This window comes from Oryctolagus cuniculus, chromosome 4 (assembly GCF_964237555.1).
Source record: "Oryctolagus cuniculus chromosome 4, mOryCun1.1, whole genome shotgun sequence".
NCBI lineage: Eukaryota > Metazoa > Chordata > Mammalia > Lagomorpha > Leporidae > Oryctolagus > Oryctolagus cuniculus.
In genome coordinates, this window is record NC_091435.1 from 8,856,744 (window position 1) to 8,879,667 (window position 22,924).

General features: G+C 47.8%; 1 protein-coding gene and 2 pseudogenes across 1 annotated transcript in view; 2 read left to right on the forward strand and 1 right to left on the reverse strand.

Annotated features, from left to right (window-relative positions):
• The window catches only part of LOC100348276 (carbonyl reductase [NADPH] 1), a 150,618-nt gene that overhangs the window by 90,901 nt on the left and 36,793 nt on the right, over positions 1-22,924 (forward strand). The window lies entirely within an intron of this gene.
• LOC138849441 (carbonyl reductase [NADPH] 3-like) lies at positions 17,645-18,777 on the reverse strand (annotated as a pseudogene).
• Positions 19,380-20,077, forward strand: LOC127487583 (alcohol dehydrogenase class-3 pseudogene; annotated as a pseudogene).

Below are 22,924 nucleotides of genomic sequence, written 5' to 3' on the forward strand. Positions count from 1 at the left end.
GTCCCAAAGGGACAAATATCATATGTTCCCCCTGATCGGCGACAACTAACTGAGCACCAAAGGGGAAACTTGTTGAAATGAAATGGACACTATGAGAAACAGTGACTTGATCAGCTCTTGTCCTGACGGTTGATGTACAATGCAATACTTTATCCATTTTAGTATTTTTTTTTGTTCTAGTACCATTGGTTGAACTCTGTAATTAACACACAATTATTCTTAGGTGTTTAAATTTTAACTGAAAAGTGATCCCTTTTAGGAATTTGGAAAACATTATGCTGAGTGAAATAAGCCAATCCCAAAGGGACAAATACCACTTGTTCTCCTTGATAGGTGACAACTAACTGAGCACCAAAAAGGAAACCTGTTAAAGTGAAATGAACGCTATGAGAAACGGTGACTTGATCAGCCCTCACCCTGACTGTTGATGAGCAACTTGATATGTTATCCCTCTTAGTATTTTTTTTGTTTGTTCTACTTAATACTTTTGGTTGAAAGTGGAGTTCTTAATCATGCAGGTCTGTGCCTACATCTGCTCTTGATGGGTTACTCATTAGCAGCTTCCTGCTGTGCACTGGGAAAGCAGTGGATGGTGGAACAAGTACTTGACTTCTGCCAGCTGTGTGGGAGACCCAGATGGCGTTCTTGGCTATGTTTGGTACAGCCCCAGGTACTGAGGACATTTGAGGAGTGAACCAGAGGATAGACGATCTCTTTCTTTCACACACACACTCTCTCCCCCTCTCCCTCTCTTACTGTGACACTCATATTGAAATAAAGAAATAAATGGTTTAAATAGTAAAGTAGTGTTGAAGTTAACAGACTGTGCTTTGTCAGATGGCCTTTTCACAAAAACACAAAGCTCTACCACCTACTGAGACCAGGGAGCAGCGTCAGGGCCACAGAGACTTAGGTCAAAGGTGTCGTCACAGGCACAGTTGAAGCAGGACCCAAATCCTGTGCCTAAGAAACAGGAAAGTGAAGCAAATGTGGACACAACTGTCACATGCAAACCGGGAACATGAAATGCAAAGATCCCCTGTTTAAGCAGAAACAGCTCGAGCACCCGTTGTCCTGGAAGACGTCTACGTTTAGAAAGATGAGGTCATTTCAGCGACTATCACACAACTACTCTGGTCCAGCCCCAGAGGAGGTCTCAGTCACTCACCTCTGTCCTAAAATCACCTGCCTGCCAATTATGTGAGCGTGGGGTCAATGCTCACGACCACGTGGCGTCTGTTGGTCCCCCTCGCACAGGAAGTTCCTACTGAGGTGATTGGTGTTTCCTGCAGTGATCTGATTTTTCTGGCATTCCCCCAGGAGGTCTTGATGGCTCTTTGGAGAGCACTCAGGAGACATGGCCAGGCCTCTGGCAGGGCTGGTAGTAACAGGGAATTGTGAGAGGCACAGAAGCAGATGGGCTCAAGGACTCCTGCAAGGAAGAGGAATCCCCCAAGTTCCCCGCATCTGTGAGGACGGAAGCCAAGCGTGGGGACAGCACCGTGGTGTGCAGCGAGCAGATCAGAGACTGACACAGAAGGTGCGTTCCTAGGAGACGGTCTCAAGGCTGCAAGGACTGGCATCCTGCTTCGTTCACGTTGCAGGGAGGAGGGAAGAGCGGCTTGGGGCAGAGACGCCAGACGTGGAGGCAAGGAGCCAGGACATGAGTTGCCACTTAAATTGGAGATGACTCCCTAAAATCTACACCATAAATGTGGCTCTTTAGAGTTCCCCAGAAGCGGATCTGGGGTGCCTCATATGCTACCAGAATTTAGGGTGCCATATGATATCACCTTATGCTTATTAATAAATCCCCATTATTAGTAAGCCCAAGAGGGTTCTTGCCTAATATTTAGAGAAGAATTCTAAATACTGGCACAGATAAATGAGGCATCATGGTACATTTTAAGCCTTTATTTCGTACAAAGATGCATAGGAGAGTGGGAGCTTTATTTAAGAGAGAGAGGTAAATCTGGGTTCATACCAAGCACCAGGAACCAGCCACATGGAGGAGCATCTAGGCCAGGAAGCCTCGGGTGGGTGGTCCGAAGGCTATGCTCCCTGGAGGTGCAGGGCTATAGCAAGCCCCCTCCTGGCAAGAGGCCAGGGAATAAGAGAAGTGCCAGGACACACCGTGTCCCAGGCTTTTAACCCACTTCCAAAGGCTGGTGGGCACCCAGCCGTGGCCAGGTAGGGGCATGAGGTCACACAGGGGCGTGGTGAAGGTGTGGTCTTCCAGCTCACAAACCTAATGGATTTTAACCTGTATGCCCGCCCACTTCATTCCCCCCTCAGAGACTCCATCCCTTAATCCTAAGGGGAGTTGATGGGCGTCGAGTCATTTCTTCTGTAACTGCTTCCTGCTTATGAGGGTTGTGGGGAATCCCACAGGAGTCTCAAAAAGAGTCACAGATCACTGCTTACCTGAAAAGGAGATGAGCTGTGGAAACTCCACAGTAAAACATTGACTTAAAAAGTTACCACTAGCCACAAAATAAAAGTAAAGTGGAGTTATAAGTCAAGAGCTGAGGCAATACCTAACAGCTGTTATGGAGACGCTCCTATTCATACCAAACAGACATCTCTGGTCAGTCAGATGACAGTGTGCTACGGGCAGTACCCACCTACCCACACTGACTGGACAGTTCAAACATAAGTAAGGCGGGAACAGTATTGATTGGACTGTTCAACTATAAACAAGGAGGAAAGAGCATTAATTGGACAAAAAGTCGGAGGGTGGCAAGCTGGAGGACTGCCAGAAAATGAGGTAAAAAAGGGGAGCCCTTGTACCACTCTCCATCCTCTCGGGGATCATTGCCCGGTGTGTGTGAACCTCTGGATCTCCACACATCCAGAGCTGAAGCGGCAGCCCGCTACTCTGCATGGAGCAGATAATGGCACAAGCTGACCTGCAGAGCTGTCCCTGAGTTGTAACCCCACTGTCTGTGTGTGAGTGTGTGTGGGGGCTCAGTGTGTGCGAACCTCTGGAGCTCCTTGCACTTGGAGCTGAAGAGCAAGCCCGCTAGCTTTTGCTACACAGCACAAGGCGATGGCAGGATCACGAGGCCAGCGGAGCTGCTGTGTCGCTGCCCTGCTGCTGTGTCTGACCAGCCAAGATGCCACCTCACTGCCTGGCCTGGAGTCCTTATCAGCCTGCTGCCAGAGTTGACCACAGAGCTGGAACAGGCCTCTCAGCAGGGGGCCTCTCCTACTTCTCGCCTGCCGTCCACCTGGGAACTTTGAGCCTACTGCCCAGAGTGACAGCCTTCCCATGACTTCCTGCCTGTGAGTGACTGATCTGAGATCTGTCTCTGCTGAGACATGGAGCTCTGGATCTTGAACACTGACACTCTTTTTCGTGACTGTGATACGAGCCTTGGAAACGCAGCTTTTACAAATAATGTTAGTCATGTGTAATATAATATAACTATTTGACCCTATGTTTTGACCCTGTGCAAGGTATCTGCAAATAATGCTGGAGACCTTGAGGTACATATACTATTATAATTGGATAGCTCTCAAAATTACTTTAACACTGTATACTGTGATCTGTGGATTAATGAATAAGTTCAAGTAGTATTATTGATATTGATATTAATGGTATTGATTCCAATAGCCCTCTCGTCATTAAGGAAATAGTGTTACTCTGATAGTTCAGTATTATAGTAAGTAGAAGATAAGTAGTTACGTTAAGCTAAGTAGCTAAGTAAAGTAGTTAAGTCATGATTAAGTAGTGGTGTTAAGTTTATTATAAGTGTATTAAATAGTACAGATTAATAAGTATATTGATACTGATAAGTTTGTTGACCTCAATGAGCATGCTGATGAGTAGCGTGATAAAAAAAAAAAACCCTGGTGTGTAAGCAATAAATCTTTCATTGGAAAGACAGTCTTGTGTCCTGGTGTTCCTTTCTTCCCCGTGACAAGTCGTACGTCGCACTTGCTACGCTTGAGCTGCATGACAGTAGGCGCTCGTGACAAGGGGCGTAGTGCAGCCCTGCCTATCCATGGTCAGGAAGTCTCTGCCTATCTTATCTAACAAATTTGCTTTGTGAGCTGGGGCAGTCTCGGTCATTGCCAACATCTGTGTCCTCTGCATGGTCAGTTACTCCAAGAGGCTGAATTCTGAAACATATAAGTTGTTGATTAGTATAAGCAAAACTGGAGCAAAACCAATTGTAGGTGGGGTTCCCCATAGATGAAAACTGTGCCCCCATGGGGCCCCCAAGAACACTCATGAGGCCCTGGTACCTCCAGTGAGAACACAGAGGAGTCCAAACACAACCCCCCAGTTTGAGCCCACAGTTTCTCTTTCTGAGCAAGAAATTAAAATGTCAGAGGAAGATGAAGAGAGAATTTTTAAAATGTGGGTCAAGCTGTTCTAATTAGCTTCAGAGAAGGACAACCCAGAGTGGAAGGAGGCAGCAACAGGGGTCTCACCTTCCTTTCCTTTCCTCTCCTCTCCACTCCCCTCTGTTGCTCCCCCTCTTCGCGGAGGAATGACACAGGACCCTGCACTGTTCTTTTGTCTTCTCGGCCCTTCCCGGGTTTGCTGCTGGTCCTTCCCAGGTTGGCTGCCGACCCCTCCACCTCCGTGGAAGGGCGGCTCCCTCTGCCACTTTCCCCACTTCCGTGGGGGAGCGGCGCATCGCCGGCCAGCTCTCTCGGGGGCTGCTCAGATGTTATCCGGATGTTCCTGGTGCATGTTGTCTCTCTCCTCCTTTATAGTCCTCTTCCACCAATCCCAACTCTGCTACCCACATGCCGAGCACGCTGCTCTCCTCCAATCAGGAGCAAGATCAGCTCCTGCAGCTCATCACTCAAGTTGGCGAGAGGCAGCTGCATAGAAGTTATTTACTCCTCTCCCAGCGCCATATTGTGGGAGAGCAGATGCATAGAATAAGTCTTAATTCCAGTAACTTAGTCTAGTGCGAGTTGCTCCCCACACCCCTCCTCTCTCTCTCTCTCTCTCTCTCTCTCTCTCTCTCTCTCTCTCTCTCTCTCTCTTTCTCCCTCGTGTATCTCCATCTCTATCACTATCTCTATCTCCATTATATTTACTAAGATTCTGCCCATAGCTTTATGTAACAAGACAACAGCATACCAGCCTGCCACTCAACTGGTTTATGCTTAAATCTCTGCTCCAATAGGAAGCTATTTTAAAAAGAAATGAAAATCTTGCTGTGTACATGCTAACTATCTTGGCAGGTATGCCATGAAACATGGAAATGAACTTCAGAAAGCAAGCGTAAGGAGTTAATAAAGCTGATCCTTGAAACCTAAATAAAATTCGGACAGAGAATAAGTAACTAGCCCTGGTTACGTGTGAAATTTTCCTGAGTGGTTAAAGCTTACCACCACAAAGCATGCATTGTGGAATCTTTAGCTCGCAAGGCCTGCAAGTGCCAGTGTCTATTTGAAATGCTTCTTCTCCAAAGCCCAGGTGAAGCCAGAGTTAATGCCCAGGGCATCCATTTTAATGCTAAAACTATTCAGGTACTGTTCAGGGGGAGGTAAAGCCCAGGCTGCAGAGGGCCTGTTTCTCTGGCTCACTCAAAGCCGCCCAGGACAGAGCCACAGGACGAGCTCAGCAAAGGGCAGGAGTGCTGTCCGATGGCGATGGCGTCTCCATCCTTTGGCTAAGATCAAGCCTAGAGCACTGTCCGCAGCTCTGAGCGCCCCAGGAAGCCGGCGACTGCGTCCCCAGAAAGAGGATGTGTGAGGACCCAAGTCACTGCTGTTGTGCTTGCTAGAGACAGCAACCCCACCCCATCCCCAACCCTAACAGCTCCTTGTCCAGGTCAATAAATGTATACAAGGGGCAAAATTAAACACACTTACCTACAGTGTAAGGATTTTAGAACATCAGTGTGTTACTGGGAAGCAAAGGGTCCTTGTCTTCATGCAAGAAAGAATTCAGGCGTGAGACAGACAGCAGTGGAAAGCAACATAGCCAGGTGCATCAGGGTAGGGACAGCTGTAAGAACAGATGGGCACCTCTCCAGACAGAACCTGAGAGAGTGTGTGGTTCACATTTAGACTGGGGTTTTTAAGGGGATGGGGGTTGCCTTCCCACCTTTTCCCTCCCCCTCTCCTTCTCCTCCTGAACAAAGGACTTGTTGGATGTAAACACGAAAAATTCCTTGCTGAGTATTTCCCCCTGAAGTTATCAGACAGGGGAAGCCTGGCTGGCATTGCCCCGCCTTAGAGGAAGGATGGTTATCAGGCCAGGTAGAAGGGGCATCAGGATCCGGGCAGGACGTTTGAGGTGCAGATCCTGGGCTGCACCTGGAAGGTTATCGGGATGGCTTTGAGTTGCGGATGCTGGACCACTGTAGATGTCAATTCCTTAGGGCTTTGTCACACACACATAAGCTCATTTCTGACTTCCTACCTAACAAATGGAATCCCTACTTTAAAAGTTTTGACTCGGCTCATCTGGTCATTTTTGATTGCATCATAAAGATGTTTCCAGAGAATTTTTTTTTTTTTTTGACAGGCAGAGTGGACAGTGAGAGAGAGAGACAGAGAGAAAGGTCTTCCTTTGCTGTTGGTTCACCCTCCAATGGCCGCCACGGCTGGCGCACTGCGGCTGTCACACTGCGCTGATCCGATGGCAGGAGCCAGGTGCTTCTCCTGGTCTCTCATGGGGTGCAGGGCCCAAGGACTTGGGCCATCCTCCACTGCACTCCCTGGCCACAGCAGAGAGCTGGCCTGGAAGAGGGGCAACCGGGACAGAATCCGGCACCCTGACCGGGACTAGAACCCGATGTGCTGGCGCCGCAAGGCAGAGGATTAGCCTAGTGAGCCGCAGCGCCGGCCTATCTATGTTAATAATCATACATGGATTAATTACAAAGACTGAGATATTTAAACAGATACAGTCATCACTTCACATTTCAATGGATAGAACATTTTTTCCTGGTTGTAAGACCCCAGAGCTTGCAGAAAAAAATGTCTCATCTTTTTCTGCCCCACCACCTGGCCTGGGTACAAGCTAGAGGATGGAGGGGTTGAAAGGTCATCACAAAACACACCCAACACCGGGGTAAGGAAAAGGTTTATTGTAGTCACTGGTGTCCATGTGTGGAGAGCCTCCTGTTTTTGTCAAATGGTCATTGGACAGACACAGCAATGTTTTAGCACTATTTAAAGATTAATCATTGAACCAGGTTTTATTGCTTATTTGATGATTTGAGAGAGAGTGAGAGAGAGAGAGAGAGAGAGAGAGAAAGACAGAAATAGAGATAACTTTTATCCTCCGGTTCACTCTCCAAATGCCTGCAACAGCCAGGGCTGAGCCAGGCCTAAGCCAGGAGCCAAGAATTCTATCCGGGTGTCCCGCCTGGGTGGAGGCAGTTAGGTACATGTTCCCTCATCCTGCTTTCCCAGGTGCATTAACAAGAAGCTGGATCAGAAATGGTGCATCTGGGACTTGGACCAGCAATCTGATATGAGATGGCATTGTTGCAAGCAGTGGCTTTAACAGTTTTTCTGTCTCATGAGCTTTGTTACATATGTTACATGTATATACATGTGGTGTGTTGTATCTGCATGTTAAAAAATCCCTTAAGAATTTCCTTTTAATTGCTTTACAGGTTAGTAAATTAAGACGCCTAAATCAGCCCATGTGACTTTTAGTTCCATGGCTCACACAAACCCTTAATAAATAAGCTGGGTAAAATAAGATAAAACTGTTTTGGCTTGTTAACCTGTTTGTCCCTGAGTCTGCTGCCCTGACAGGACTGTATTTATGTTTGTTGGACATCTGAGATCATAAAGGTATGGATTCGACTTACAACCAGGAAAAAATGTTTTATCCATTGAAATGTGAAGTGATGACTGTATCTGTTTAAATATCTCAGTCTTTGTAATTAATCCATGTATGATTATTAACAATAGATAGGCCGGCGCTGCGGCTCACTAGGCTAATCCTCTGCCTTGCGGCGCCGGCACACCGGGTTCTAGTCCCGGTCAGGGTGCCGGATTCTGTCCCGGTTGCCCCTCTTCCAGGCCAGCTCTCTGCTGTGGCCAGGGAGTGCAGTGGAGGATGGCCCAAGTCCTTGGGCCCTGCACCCCATGAGAGACCAGGAGAAGCACCTGGCTCTTGCCATCGGATCAGCGCGGTGCGCCGGCCACAGCGCGCTGGCCATTGGAGGGTGAAACGGCAAAAGGAAGACCTTTCTCTCTGTCTCTCTCTCTCACTGTCCACTCTGCCTGTAAAACAAACAAACAAACAAACAAAAAACCAAAAGATAAATATAAACAAGTTAAATGTTTCTAAGTATAAATGAAAAAAAACTAATAAGTAGAAAAAAATATAAATTCTAACCATAAAATTATGTGTTTGGTAAATATGTGAGATATGAGAGATACGTTTTAAATAAATGAACATTTGACCAGAAACCACATGGCTGGTGTAATACTAGGAAAAAAAAGACAAATGCTGAACAATTATAGAAATGTTGTAGAAAATGTATAAAACATGCATCTATGAGATTAAGATGGCGAAGATGAAAAGAAAATCACATATAAAAGTTTCTGAAAATTGTGCCATTAACAGTGTTCTAACACTAACCAAAATTTGGCTCCCTACACTAAAAGAATCAGGTTTTCTTAAGATGTAGACATATTAATACGTATTACAAGATGCCTTGATCTTTAATTGTAAAATCTGTTCTCTAATCTTCTAAACTGCAGCTTCTGATTTCCACAGTGTCTGTGTACTTGGGACGCCCTTGACTCTCTGGGCAGCGCCTGTGAGCTGTTTCTCCTCCCTGGTTCTCACCCTGCTAGAAACGGACACTAAAAATGTTTGTCTTGGAACCTAGGAGAACAGGACCATTTCATTCTTTACCTCTGGTCTTTCCTGATGTCTTTACATTGTTCCAAACAGTGAGACAGTTTCTTACACTCATGCTTCTAGTCCAGGTCTTACCATGGCCTCTGTTGGTGAGGGACCAAAAGGGGGAAAAGATTTTGTATTTTGTTGCTGCAATTTACTCTGGTCTGTAACTCAGGTGAAATCACCCTGGCTGAATGGATGATGAGTGTTTCTCACAGGGGTCAGGGATCCTGTTTTTGACCAAGCGTTTGGAAACTTTGGATATTGTAGTCAGGCTTTCTCAATCAAAGTTTCAAATTAAGGTCTCTGAGCTTGGGATTTGCAGCTGGGCCCCCGGAAGTCTTCATGGATGCAGTTCTCACCCTACAGAGATCAAGCTGATGAGGCTCAGGTGGATTGCACAGAAAGTACTCTCAAGTTATAGAACAAACAAACGCCAAGTCGCATTGCTATAGGTGCGTCGCTGATACACTATTCTAGTGTTCTTGGACTTTCATACAGGCCTGCTGGTTCTGATTTGATGTCATCAGGCATGATTGTGAGCTTAGTAATAACAAGGACCTGGGGGCTCTGGGACGCTTTCACAAGTGCCCCTCCCACCACAGGCCCCTACGTGAAGGACAGAAAGGTCGCAAAACTCTCCTGTGCTTTTGAACGGTTTGCCAAATTCTATCCAAGTTTTAATCATGATGCTTTCACATCTTTAGTCATCCACAGTTGTGGTTCTTCTCTGAAAACACAATCAAAGGAGACTACAAACAGATGTTTGTAAATACAGGTTGTCTGACTAAAGCTCAGTGAACACACTAACCTTTCCAAAAACTGGTAAGGACACTGATGGATTCACAGACCTGCTAATGGAGATCACGCAGGACAAGAAGCAGTTACAGGAGAGGCAGCAACGTGAACTTATTGTGTGTGTCTGTGTCTTCCATAAGCCATTGTTGGTTCTGCACGTAGAGACCTCTTCTTCTAGGTTAAAGATTTTCTTGTGGTTCCTATGGTATACACTGCTTTGGTGAAATACAGTTTTGCAAACAGAGGTAAAAACAATTCCTTTTCCCTCTGAGTCTACCCAAAATCCAAAAACTTTTGTAAGATTTTTCATGGCAATGCATTGTTTACATGAGTCCACTAAAAATCTGTTCTTGTCTTAATAGGATATAATTAAAAACATTGCCAGGTCCAAATATCACACTCGGAATGCCTGACTTCCTGGGTTCCCAGCCTTCCAGAGTACAGTGAATAAAGAAAGCTGAAATTTCACAGTAAGCCATAAAACCTCTAAAGTGTAGGCATGTTACTTTAAAAAAAAAAAAACCTATGTCTTGCATTGACTGTTTAACTTTGAGAGTTTTCCAAATCTGAGGTTATTAAATGGCAAAGGGACTTCTGGTACTGTATTTGGTGCAAACAGGCAATCAACAAACTACAATACACCTGCTGTTGGATGGAACTCTGTCCATTGTTTTGGGGACACAAACCTGGTCTGTTGTGCTCATGGTGGTCTGCTTTGTGTTCTCTCGTGAACTTTATGTCTATTGCCTGTCAAAAACTACAATTCCCTCAAGATAATGCTGGCTTAGAGATGATGGCTCTCTTATCACAAACTGATACGGTTAATTTTACCAAAGGACTCCAGGTAGAGGACGCCCAAGGTCCCCTCCTTCCAAAATGTCTGTTGCTTAAAAATGTTACCTAAAGGATTGCTGGCACTGACTCTTGGCTGTCAATCACACACCCTCCACTATGGGACAAAATCAGACCAACATCCAGGACACTCCTGTCCTGACAAGGGATAAACAAAACTAGCTACAGGATGACTGATCAGTTTTGTTTAAAAAGAGAGAAAGTGAGCAGAGGAGATAAAGGGTTAAGATGAAGTCACTAGTGTCACCCCTAAAATAAAACACATAAGACTGATGTTACAGGAATTTGGAGTTAGTTCTGTATCTCATGCTGATGAAGAATTAGGATGAGGACACAAATGGGGAAGAGAAAAGCAAGGAAAGTAGATTTTACTGGGAAACAGAGACTCCTGCATGCCAGAGGGGTCCTCCAGGGAGGGAGCTGTCAAGGTCTGGATATTGGGAGCTTATATAGGGAGAGCTTATCAATTAATCAATTCTTCTACATGGTTTTGATACATCAGGGGTCGGCCTTTTGAAGATTTATTGATTTGAAAAACATAGTTTCAGGGAGATTTCCATATGCTGCTTCATTCCCCAAATGGTCACAATAGCCTGGGATAGGCCAGGATGAAGTTAGAAGTTTTATATGGATCTCCCACATGGGTGCAGGGGCCCAAGGAACTGGGCCATCTCACTGCTTTCCTGGCACATTAGTTGGGATTGAGATTGGTAGTGGAGCAGCCAGAGCTCGTGAACTCGTGCCCAGATGGGCTTCTGGTGTTGCAGGTGGCAGCTTACCTGACTGTGCCACAATTCTGGAACCTGCTGTGTTTTTCTGTGCCTTTTGTGTAGCAGTGATGGTTCCTGGCCAGCTAACAAACATTACAATGTCCACCCCTTGGAAGATGTGACTAATTAGAAACACTGTTGACCTGAACAGTGAAGGCAGGTTATACCTAGCTCATCAGTTGCTAAGCACTTGAGACATGTTGCTTATTGGTGTGCTCTGTTATGAAGCCAGAGTCCAGTTTCTCATCGGGTTATCTATGAGTGTGGGACCCATCATGTTCCCTATCAGTCTTTCATTTTCAATGGGCAATGTCTTCTGTTTAATCAGTGAATGGCAGCTTTCACATGAACACCTGATTCCTTATTCCCACAGGGGTTCTTCCTAACTGCCTGTTAACCCTTCTAACTCCTGACACCAATTGTTGCAAAGAAGAAAGAAAATAGAAAAAAAGAAGGCATTCATGATTATCTGATAATGACAATATCAAACCTCTGCCAGGGACACAACTCTACAGAAGCCATCATTGGAAAAAAGGAACAATTAGTAGATACGATATCTAGTGCCCTAACAGCCTATTCTTCCTGGTGTGTTTATGTTATTGTTTTATCCCAATAAAAATAGGGATTGATAAAATTCAGAGATAGTCCAACAGACTTTAACTATCTTTGGATAATCAAAAACCACTACTCTCAATGAGCAAAAATTGGTTTTCAAATTTATTCTTCTGGATGCCAACTTAAATGAGATCTGTTTTTTAAGCATATCTGTTATACATATGAACACTTCTAGTAAAGTAGTAAGACTACTTAGGGCTTAAATTCATTATATATTTTTATACACAAACTTTATGAACACACAACTCAACCAACAGGCAAACAAATGCCTTTGACCTGCTCTCCTCAAGGAGAAAACAAATACACTTCAAAGCTTTCATTCCTGAAGCTCTCTCTTCAGGTCCACCCTGAACAGGAGTGTACAACAGGAGGGGAACCACCTGATTATGACTCAGGGATGGAAATGCTCTCCCTCCCTTCAAAATGAGGCAGGAAACCACATTTGGCCAAGGGTGCCAGTAGCCAGGGTGGTGCAGTAACATCCTATAGGAAGTTGGAATGCAGAGGGGCAGCCAGCCCACTATTACTGGACCTAAAGTTGTTCTTCTACCTAATGTACAGAGAAAAACCTCAGAAAATCACTGAGTTGTTTACCATATCTTTCAACACATGACTCCACTTGGGCATATACACAGAAGTCTCTTGCTACACATTCTGCTTCCTGCTAGTGAGCAAAGGTTTGTTATGGACAGAGCCAAAAAAGAAACACCAACCCCTCAATGATGAGACCCCAGGCCCACTCTCAATCACGCAGCTTCCAGCCCAACCCTACAGCCTGGTTGGGACCCTACTGTAGATGCAGACAGTGGCAGAATCAGTAACCACAGGAGATGCTTCCCGGCTGGCCTTGGACATGGGGATCATTTGTCACCAGCAGGACGATTGGGCAAATGCCAGGCTGTCCCTCAGATAATCTAAAGGTGAAGCTCCAGGCTGTGTGCACTCTGAGTCCTGCCACTCTCCTGCCCATCCATGAAAATGCGTTCCTTCATCTGGACTGTCTGCAAATATTCGAGACTGTTTCTCCAGCAAAATGGACCTGGGGGAGCAGCCCCTGCCAAGACGACTAGGCCCTCTTCCCCCAACGGAGCAGGTGTATTGGTAATGGGCAATGGAGGGCTGGGTGAGCAGCCACCCAGGACTGCAGCCTGGACGGCTGAGCTGCTCACTCTGACAAGAGCTCTCCAGCTCCCAAAAGGAAAGAAGGTCAATATTGGCACAGACACCAGACAAGGTAAATACTGGCACAGACACCATACAAGGTAAATACTGGCACAGACACCAGACGTGTCTCCAGTTGCGCAGGCTCCTGGTGCTATTTGGAAGGAAAGGGGGCTCCTGACAACAGGGATAAGGATGCTAAGTGTGGGGAGCAACTGAGACTAGACTAAGTTACTGGAATTAAGACTTATTCTATGCATCTGCTCTCCCACAATATGGCGCTGGGGAGGAGTAAACTTCTACGCAGCTCCTTCGCCAATTTGACTGATGAGCTGCAGGAGCTGATCCTGCTCCTGATTGGAGGAGAGCAGCGTGCTCAGCGTGTGGGCAGCAGAGTTGGGATTGGTGGAAGAGGACTATAAAGGAGGAGAGAGACAACATGCACCAGGAACATCTGAGGGAACACCTGAGGAACATCTGAGCAGCCCCCGAGAGAGCCAGCCGGCGGTGTGCCGCTCCTCTGTGGAAGCGGGGAAAGTGGCAGGGGGTGCTGCCCCTCCACGGGGCACCCACCCGGGGTGGTGTCGTTCCTCCGAGAGTGAGGGAACGAACGGCAGCTAACCCGGGAAGGGCCGGGCAGAAATAACAGCGCAGGGTTAGGTGTCGTTCCTCTGCAAATGGGGGAGCGACACTAAGTACGCAGCTGAGATGCTGACCCTGTGGAGGCAGTGGCAGAGCCAGAACAGGTGACTACAAGCCATTGTCCTAGTCACCAGTTGGTGGACACTTAACGTTTCTGCAGGAAACCAGGCTGCCCTATTGACTGCCAAAGCCACAGCTCAAGGCAAGGCTCTTCCTGGGGGCCTTGATACCTTCGGCTGATTGAGAACACTGGAAACCTCCTCACACCGAGGAAGACGTGGGAAGAGCAAAGGACTGGGTATTGACACTGGGGTGACACCAGCTGATGAATAGAGAGCTCCCATGGACTCATTCTCGAGTCCCTGGCCCTGGTCCACCCACCACAAAGCACTTGGGTGAGAATCCAGATAAAGGCTCAAGGCCTTCATGAGCTCTGCACAGCTTCATTCATGAGGACCACCTCTTCATGTAGTTACAGTAATAAATAACACAGGGTTGTCTTTAATGAGCTTGAAACAACCCCCAAACAGCAAAGGCTTCCAGCAGAAAGGGACATCCAACATGTGGGGGCACCCACCTCTCTGATGACTGAGAAGTAGGCTTTGCTCTGATGCCTAGGACAACCGAGAGCTTCAGATATTTACTGGTATGAACGGACTTCCTTCTTCTATGCAAGTAATAGCGAGCACTGCTCCATATGGGAACTACCTGAGAAATATGTAAATCTCTTAATTTAAAATGAAATCTAAGTGTGTCTTAAGATCTCAATCTACTAAAAAACCCAAAAGAGAAATCACATCTTTAAAAAGGTGATTGCCAAATTATACCAAGAATATAGCCTAACTTGGTATAAGGTACCACCACTTAAATTCCTACATATAGGTGTGGCTCCTAGAAGCAGACATAAACAAGCCACTATAAAGTAATACATGGGAGATTCTGCCTGGTGCATGTCACAGATTCTGGTTCTGAGTCATAGTCATGTCTTCTAGAGATCCAATATTCAATCTACTACAGTTCCCAAGCATGGGCGCTTTCACTGAGGATGTAGTTTAAGTCAAAGAATTATGATGGTTTTGGAAATCTAGGAACTTATTTCTACAGAAATAAGTGTGACCCCAAATCTCCTTTAATTGCTCTTTCACATCAGGACCACCACTTCTGAATCTTTCCCAATCCTTGTGAGGGGTTCTCCTTCCTGGTGTGATGTGATGTCCATTGTTTTCCATAACTGGACTTCACAGGGTAGAGGTAGAGCACACAGGTGCTACAAGTAGCACACCAATAGCCGCTGTAGGTGCAGACCTGTGTGTGACAACTCCTCTTTGTGCTGGGACCCCACACACCTCATCCAGACACCACTGCAGTGGAAACCTAGACATCCTCTTCAATGTTCCTGCACAGGGCGAGTAGTGTTGAGATTTGTCTGCACAGAGACCCTTCTTCTGGAAACGACATGACCTGGTAATTCTGAGTGAGACTGAGCTCCCAATCAATCCATCTTTGATTATTCAGGGCCTGTCCCTGGGGGAAGCACTTACTCAACATTTATGTGAACAATGAGAGCAGTGCCCAAAGTGCCGCAAGCCTCAACTGCCTGGCCTGGTCACTGTCTGTCTCTATCACGACAGAGCCTCTCCCCTTGATTCAATGTTTGTTGAGCTCTTCTGATCCCCTCTGCTCAATCAGGGCCAGCCTGTGGCTTCTCCTCTGTTCTGTAGCGCTCTAGCCAGAATCCATTGCCCTGGCTACTTGACCACATTTCTACCCACACCACCCCACACTGCCCCCGCCCCAGCTGACGTCTGATCATTCACTCTGCTTTCTATAAAAATCCTGTTTGTCCAGGACCAGGCTGAGCTAGAATGTAATTTTGGACCTAAACTGTGGTTATAGAAACCCTGGCTATTGCCCCTCCTTGGCCCTATAGCTTCCTTCCTCTTGCTGTTTCTCTCTGAACCGTGTGTCTTTTAATACTCTCACCCATTTGGTCTCTAGCAGAGTATCAGCTGTCCAGCTCCAGATGATCATGAGACATGGCATCCAGCCTATCACTTTGGACGATGTGGCCAGTCCTCTGGACCACACAAGACAATCATTCCCAGGCCCCCTCTGAACACTCTCGACAGACAGCAAGAGAAGAATGCCCATCACCACTCTATGCCCATAGGTCAGCTCTAATAAAGCACAGGAGATGGACCTTCCTCCATGTTATCCCCATAAGATTACAGGTTATTTCTCTTGAGGGGGGGTGTTATGGTAGCTCGGTAGACATGAACCTATGTGTTTGAGGGGCTGAAGAAAAATGGGACTTTCTGGGTGATGGAACCAGGAAGCAGCCAGCATTTACTTATCAAAGTCTGGCCATTGTCCAATAACCTGGTCGAGGGGCCCGAGCCCTCTCCTAGGGGGTGCTCAGGGGACTGTCTTCTATCCTTCACCATGGGGACTATTATGAAGTTCTGGGAAGGATTCCACACCCAGAAAGCCCTCCACCCAGCTGTATTCCAGACAGGGTGTAGGGGCAGGAGGAAGAAGGCCCACAGCAAACAGCCATAAATACTCCAAGTAAAGCAGACTGGGCTCTCCGTTCTTCACTGAGATGCCCACCGACCTCTCGGCTGTGTTCTCTTCATTATTTCCCTTCATCATACCTTGCTATCTTGCTGACCACCAAAAAAAAAAAAAAATCCTCTTAGATCAGGTTTGCAAAGAGTGACCCTACCCCGTGACAACCCTCCTCCCTCCAGCCTTCCCCTTGGGTATCAATTCCTATTTTCCTCCTGGATTCCCCGTTGAGCCCAATCTCTCCCCTACTGCAAACTCTTACTGCAGGGCTATCAATACGCATCAGGATGGCCCTGAATCATTCTGCCTTGATGTTGCTTAGTGTTAAAAACAATTCTTTTCTTTGACAAAATCTCTTAAGTGGCTCATGTTTCTTGCAGCATTTACAGATTTACATATGAGAAAGGAGTGTTCCTTACTGACATGGGCAGTATCCTAGTGACCTTGAGAATGGCATGTTAAGTAAAATGTAGAGGAGGCCATTTATTTAGACTGAACTCCAGTGAGTCCCAGGTCGTGACAGCAAAATAGGGGACACTTGTGGTAGAGTTCCACATTTGTAAGCCACACAAGTTAACTGGGAGAAATCGGAACACAGAGATAACAGCCAAATCCCCAAATAGCCCAGTGTTAGCTGGCATGATTGGAAGTCCTCTCCACTTATGTCTGCACAAGAAAGGTCACTTTGAAACAACAAATCTGCTTTGTGTTTTCTGTTTCTGCTTTCCTCAGCCTGTTCTCTGCTCCCCTACTCAGTCCATTCTAACACTCCTACTTTATGGTAGGAAGCATAGGACAATTCTAAAAATGCAAACAAATCCAATCAAGATCTGGAAGCAAAATCTTAAAGCAAAATCTCTCCTGAGGGTTGCAGGGCCCCAAACACTTGAGACTTTTTATCTGCAGCTCCCAGCCATGTTAGCAGGAAGCTGGATGAGAAGCAGAGTAGCCAGGACTGGAACTGGCGCTGCCACACTGGATGGCTGTTCTGAGCAGCATCTGCCACAGAGCCTGTCCCTTGGCTAGAATTCTGTAGACATAAAGCAGTGCACGGGAAACCCAGCCACCCCGAGAGAAGTCTGCCTCTCATTGCTGCTTTGTGCCAACCTCACTGTCATCAGATAACATCCTCCATTCCTGAAAGTGGCAGCCTTCATGGGCCATCTCTTGTCACCATTAAAAAATAACTTGCTTATTTCAAAATCAGTTGAAAAATTGATCCATAGCCTAAATCTCAATCATAGAGATGGAAGAGGACCTGGAAATGCCCCCTGGTGTTGGAGCCTGGGAAACACCAAGGTCCCTTTGTCTTGAAAAGCCCACCACTCCCCAAGGGTCCAGCTTCCCACTCTCACCCTCCCTGCCTCTCCTTCTTCTCCTTGGGGGTCCTTTTCTAGACTCCAGTGGCAAAGCTTGCACCCCAGGATCCTCTGACAGATGCACCCCACCCCTCTGTTGTCTTTGGGGAGGTCTCCCGCCCTTCCGCCTTACTTTCCATGTAGATGCCAGCGTTGTTGACCAGCACGTCCAGGCCCCCATACTCCTTGCGCAGGAAGTCGCGCAGTGCGCGGATGCTGTTGCAGGGCCGTGATATCCAGCCGGTGGAAGCGCGGGCTCAGGCCCTCTGCCTGCAGCTGCTGCACGGCTGCCTGGCCCCGTGCCTCGTCCCGCGCCATGAGCACCACATCCCCGGAGAAGAGCCGGCACAGGTCGCGTGTGATGGTGAAGTCGACGCCCTTGTTGGCGCCAGTCACCAGCGCTGCAGGACGACATGGCTGAATATGAGCTCAGGACACGTGCGTGATGAGTGTCTGGGCGCTTCGGTCTACGCGTGTTCTGCGTGTGCTGCCTGCCCACTGGTAGGCGGTGCGCTCAGAGCTGCCTGGAGAAGTGTAGGTGTGCAGAGGCAGGCGCCAGCCCTGCTCTCAGGTCGGGCGTGGTTTCCTGTAATGGCCATGGGTTGCAGAGATATCCCAGAGGAGCCCCCTGTCTGAAGATTGCAAAACCAGCCAACTGAGGACCCAGGCCAGTGGCACATGGGCGCTGCTTGCCTGGCATCAAAGAACCATTCCTCTTAGCCATGCTGTTGATTTGGGCTGAGCTTTATCTGTGGTTCTCTTTATTTTATTTTATTTTTTGACAGGCAGAGTGGACAGAGAGAGAGAGACAGAGAGAAAGGTCTTCCTTTTGCCGTTGGTTCACCCTCCAATGGCCACTGCGGCCAGCATGCTGCAGCTGGCGCATTGCGCTGATCCGAAGCCAGGAGCCAAGTGCTTCTCCTGGTCTCCCATGCGGTGCAGGGCCCACTGCACTCCTGGGCCAGAGCAGAGAGCTGGCCTGGAAGAAGGGCAACCGGGACAGAATCTGGCGCCCCGACTGGGACTAGAACCGGGTGTGCCGGCGCCGCAAGGTGGAGGATTAGCCTATTGAGCCGAGGCGCCGGCTTATCTGTGGTTCTCTAAATCTTCCCCCACCATTCTCCCATCCTTTCAAGGGTTGGTCACCATCCTTCCAGAATTGAGACATCTTCTCCCCCACCCCTATTCCGGGGAGATTCTGAAACTGGAACTGGAGTCTTTGAAGCTAGAATTGTTCAATAAATTAGAAGAAAATGACAGAGGATCACATTTCTTTTTGATTTCCCCCTTTATGCGATGAGAATGAAGTTTCCATCTTTGCAGCACGTTTTTGGAATACACAGTTGTGGCTGAGGTCTCTGTTGCTAAAATTTAGACCCTACAGCACCTTGGGATAAAGCCTTCCTTCTGTGCTGTCACATCTCCATTGCGTTAAAACACTGTCAGGGGTGAACGCTCTGTGTAGCAGGTAAAGCTCCTGCCTACAGTGTCGGTTCGAGTCCCGGCTGCTCCAATTTCCAAACTAGCTCTCTGCTATGGCTTGGAAAAGCAATGGAAGATGGCCCAAGTGCTTGGGCCCCTGCACCCATGTGGAAGACCAGGAAGAAGCTCCTGGCTCCTGGCTTCAGATCAGCTCCACTCTGGCTGATGTGTTTATTTGGGGAGTGAACCAGCAGATGGAAGCTCTCTCGTGCCTCTCTCTCTCTCTCTGGCTCTACTTCTCTCTGTAACTCTTTCAAATAAATAAAATAAATCTTAAAAACACAAAACACTGCCAAGGTGGAGGCTGGCTCTACTGTGTGTCTTCGGCCTGGGAGGAGCTGGGTTGACAGCTCTCATAGGCTGTAAAGCGACTGTGCATCCCGGACCATTGGTGTGGGTTTGAATAAAGAGACATTTTCAAGGGCCAAAGAGTTTGGAGTCACTGATTGTATTAACCCCCAAGACTTCGGTAAACCCAGCCAGCGATGCTCACTGAGATGGCTGATTGAGACACGGCCCGTTCCTTCGAGTGCATGGCAGTGTGAGGTCATGACACCAGCACCCGGGACATGCCACAAAGGCTGGGGCTTCAACATGGTGGCTGGAGTAGCCGGTCCAGGCGAAGAACTCGTGCCTGTCCATTCCAGCTGGTGACAGGTCGCATGCGGGAAAGCACCATCTCTGGAGGATGGGAGAGTGTGACAAGTGTCCCGGAGTTTGTGCCTGAATGTATGATGAAGAAGATAAAAGTTGATGCATTTGTGACCAACAACCTGCTTTTAACGACATTAACAAAGCCATTGAGCTGATGCATTCAGCAAAGAACATTTGGAGGGTTGTAAAGATGTAAATTCAGATGGGAAGTCTGTCTGTCCTGGACTTAGGTCTTCTTATCTGATGGGAGATTGAGACACACGGAAGAATCTCTTCCTGCCGAACGGCTTATGGCACCTTCACTTACTACGCTAGGGCTTAGTTACGCCACATCAGTGATAAATGTGGTCACTAGTGTCTTCCTCAAATGAATGATTGCTAACTCATAAAGGAAGATTTTAACATAATTAAAGTGATCTCTGCAAAAAACAAAAACATAGTGCACAGGCACTTGCTGGGCCATCGTCTCACCTGGATGGGGGTCCCACAGTGCACAGGTGCAAGGGGCCTTCACAGCCTAATAGTTCACAGGGTGTCAGGATGCACCTTTTTCTTTTTTAAAAAAGATGTTATATATTTATTTGAGAGGTAGAGTTACAGACAGCGAGAGGGAGAGACAGAGAGAAAAGACTTCCATCCACTGGTTCACTCCCTAGATGTCCGCAACGGCTGGAGCTGCACTGATCTGAAGGCAGGAACCAGGAGCTTCTTTTGGGTCTCCCACACAGGTGCCTATACCCAAGTGATTGGGTCATCTTCTACTGCTTTCACAGGCCATAGCAGAGAGCTGGATGGGAAATGGAGCAGCCAGGACTAAAACTGGTGCCATATGGGATGCCGGTGCTGCAGGCAGAGGATAAACCTACTGTACCACAGAGCAGGCCCCCAGGATGCACCTTTCTATACCTCTTTCAGAATGAAGAGTTGGTTCCATCCTTGGAGATGTGGCTGATTGGTTGAGTGGTGGGAAATGAATGTTCCTCACCGCGTTCTGCTTAGGATGGGGGACCGGAGGCTGTAGGGTCAGCTTTCATTTCCGTGTCATCCAGTAGTTGCCCCCACACACAAGTGGCCACTGCAATGTCCGTTATAGGAAACTGAATGAGTGCAATGAAAAAGTCAGTTCTTAGCTGCAATAGTCACGTTTCAGGTGCTCAGTGTTCGTGTGTCTCAGTGGCCACTGTCTGGGCTGTGCAGACACAGGACATTTCTCACGGACCATGGGGCTTCACACGGATTCCGGATAGGTTGCTGTAAGGGAGGTTCCAACCAGGGGTTAACAGAAGGTCAACAGCCCGGGACAGACCCTTGCTGCATTCCAAGGGACATTTTTATTGGGACAATTGTAGATCCACATGCAGTTGTGAGCAATAACACAGAGATTCCATAGACTTTGCCGATTGCCCTCACCAGTAACAATTTGCGATATGCACAGTAAAATATCACAGTTCAGACCACTGCAGAACAGTGCAGCCCTTCTCAGAGTCCCCCAGCTCTGTGTGCGTGTTTGCCCGTGTGTTGAGTTCTGGACAGGTTCATCTCGTGCAGTTTTGCATTTCCATCACTGCAGTCAAGATCAGAGCCATGGGGGCTGGCGCTGTGGCGCAGCTGGTAAAAGCTGCCACCTGCATTGCCAGCATCCCATGTTGGTGCTGGTTTGAGTCCCACTGTTCCACTTCTGAACCAGCTCTCTGCTGTGGCCTGGGAAAGCAGTAGGGGATGGCCCAAGTGTTTGGGCCCCTTGAACCCACATGAGAGACCCGGAAGAAGCTCCTGGCTCCTGGCTTCAGATTAGCACAGCTCCAGCCGTTGCAGCTAGTTGGGGAGTGAACCAGCAGATAGATGATTCTCTCTCTCTCTCTCTCACTAACTCTGACTTTCAAGTAAATAAATAAATCTTTAAAAAAAAAAAGATCAGAGCCTGTCCACCTGCATCAGGATCCCCTTGTCACCCTGGCAGAAACAAACACTCCTCCCTTGTCCCCTAATCCAACCCTGTCCTCTGGCAGTCATGAATCTGTTCACCATTTCCACCCTTTTGTCAGTTCAAATATACTACAGAGATGGATCATCCAGTGTGTGACCTCCTGGGATTTCTCCCGCAGCAGTTAACTAGGAGATGGTTTATACACTTCCTTGCCACCATGCATGTTGCTCCAACAATGGCCGGCTTCCTTCCACACTACTGGCTACCTTGTATGGAGGTAGTGTGACCCAGTATTAGCCAGAAGTGGGTTGGATTAAATCCACCAGTATGAGAGTGGATAACACACAGTGTGCGGGGAAATCTGTCTGTGGGGTGCCTCCTGCTGCCTCACCACCGAAGCCCAAGAATCATGATGTTCAGCCTGATTTCTTTAGCATTTAGTGTTAGCACCATACAGAATCCACAGGTCAATGTGGCTGGATGGCCCAGACAACATAATCCTTGTGAACTTCATCGTGGGAAATTCTAGTTAAAAGATAATGCACCTTTTTCTATGAATTTTAAACAATTGTCTTTATTCATTTGAGACACACATCTCTCATTCACTGGTTCACTCTTCAAATTCCCGAAATGCCTGCAGGCCAACGCCGGGAGACAGAGACTCCATCGAAGCCCCCGTTAGCAGGATCCCAGCCACTTGAGCCGTGGCCTGCTGCCTCCTGCCTCAGTGTTAGCAGGACACTGCCATCAGGAGCAAGAGCCTGGGGGTCTAACCCAGGTCCTCTGGTGTGGGGTGTAGGTTAGGCCGAATGCCCACCACTTGCACAAACGTTTTGAAGTCACCTTGTGTATCTAATGAAGTGGGGACAAGGCTACTGCAGGGCCTGAGCAGGCGGGACAGGCAGGCCTGTGATGGTGATCTTGAGGGAATCAGGGTGGCCGCTCCCTTGGTGCCCAGGAATCAGACCCAGGCCTCTGTATTCAGATTAACTCATGGCAAAGGGGGCCTCTTCTTCTTCTCGGCTCCGACTCTTGGAGGAAGCCGGTCTGCCTGCCAGTGTGGCAGGAACCCAGTGAGGTGTCTGAACGTGGCTTCATGCATGAAACAGAAAGGGCCAGGCCCTGCCAGGTGGAGAGGGGGCCTGGGACACTGGGACCTCCATTCCCATCAGGCTGGGAAGCACCCAGGCTGGGATGAGTGGGTCATTGGCCTCAGCTCTGTCCTTTAAGCCCTAAAGTCTGCTTCTCCTAA